The 855-nt window shown below is 46.0% G+C and overlaps 4 non-coding genes across 4 annotated transcripts; all 4 read right to left on the bottom strand.

Moving 5' to 3' along the window:
* Positions 1 to 130: 130 nt before the first annotated feature.
* Positions 131 to 202, bottom strand: Pmar_PMAR026349. The gene has a single exon. It is a non-coding gene; the product is annotated as a tRNA-Cys (tRNA).
* Positions 203 to 322: 120 nt separating this feature from the next.
* Pmar_PMAR026348 lies at positions 323 to 395 on the bottom strand. The gene has a single exon. It is a non-coding gene; the product is annotated as a tRNA-Arg (tRNA).
* Positions 396 to 503: 108 nt separating this feature from the next.
* On the bottom strand, positions 504 to 575 carry Pmar_PMAR026347. Its single transcript has one exon. It is a non-coding gene; the product is annotated as a tRNA-Cys (tRNA).
* A 120-nt stretch (positions 576 to 695) lies between these two features.
* Pmar_PMAR026346 lies at positions 696 to 768 on the bottom strand. The gene has a single exon. It is a non-coding gene; the product is annotated as a tRNA-Arg (tRNA).
* Between the last annotated feature and the right edge of the window lie 87 nt (positions 769 to 855).

The following is an 855-nucleotide window of genomic DNA, read 5'->3' as shown; positions in this document are numbered from 1 at the left end:
TTATCCATTGGGCCAGCAGGGCGATGATTCAACTTCCGATCATGTTGATGTCTGTGACTGTTACGCCGATTACATGAGTGATTACTCTACCTCTCGAAAATTCATTGATGAAAATTTTGCGAAAGTTCAAAGAACACGCGCGGATTTGAACCGAGGACCTGCTGATCTGCAGTCAGCCGCTCTATCACTGAGCTACACACCCATGCACACAATTTGACTAGTCCTCTATTTGACCTATTTTCATTCAAAATTTCACTTCTCACTGTGTCGTTTACAGCCAGCTCAATCGAGTCGTCCTCTAATGATTCTTACTAAACTTATCTACCCTGCCCGAGGATCGAACTCGGAGTCTCCACCTTAGGAGGGTGACGCCTTATCCATTGGGCCAGCAGGGCGATGATTCAACTTCCGATCATGTTGATGTGTGTGACTGTTCCGCCGATTACATGAGTGATTACTCTACCTCTCGAAAATTCCTTGATGAAAATTTTTCGAAAGTTCAAAGGGCACACCCGAATTTGAACCGAGGACCTGCTGATCTGCAGTCAGCCGCTCTACCACTGAGCTACACACCCATGCGCAGAATTCGACTAGTCCTCCATTTGACCTATTGTCATTCAAAATTTCACTCCTCACTGTGTCGTTTACAGCCAGCTCAATCGAGTCGTCCTCTAATGATTCTCACTAAACTTATCTACCCTACCCGAGGATCGAACTCGGAATTTCCACCTTAGGAGGGTGGCGCCTTATCCATTGGGCCAGCAGGGCGATGATTCAACTTCGGATCATATTGATGTCTGTGACTGTTTCGCCGATTACATGAGTGATTACTCTACCTCTCGAAAATTCCTTGAT

The sequence above is a fragment of the Perkinsus marinus genome (assembly GCF_000006405.1).
Source record: "Perkinsus marinus ATCC 50983 genomic scaffold scf_1104296934806, whole genome shotgun sequence".
Taxonomy (NCBI): domain Eukaryota; phylum Perkinsozoa; order Perkinsida; family Perkinsidae; genus Perkinsus; species Perkinsus marinus.
This window is presented reverse-complemented; position numbering and strand designations above follow the sequence as displayed.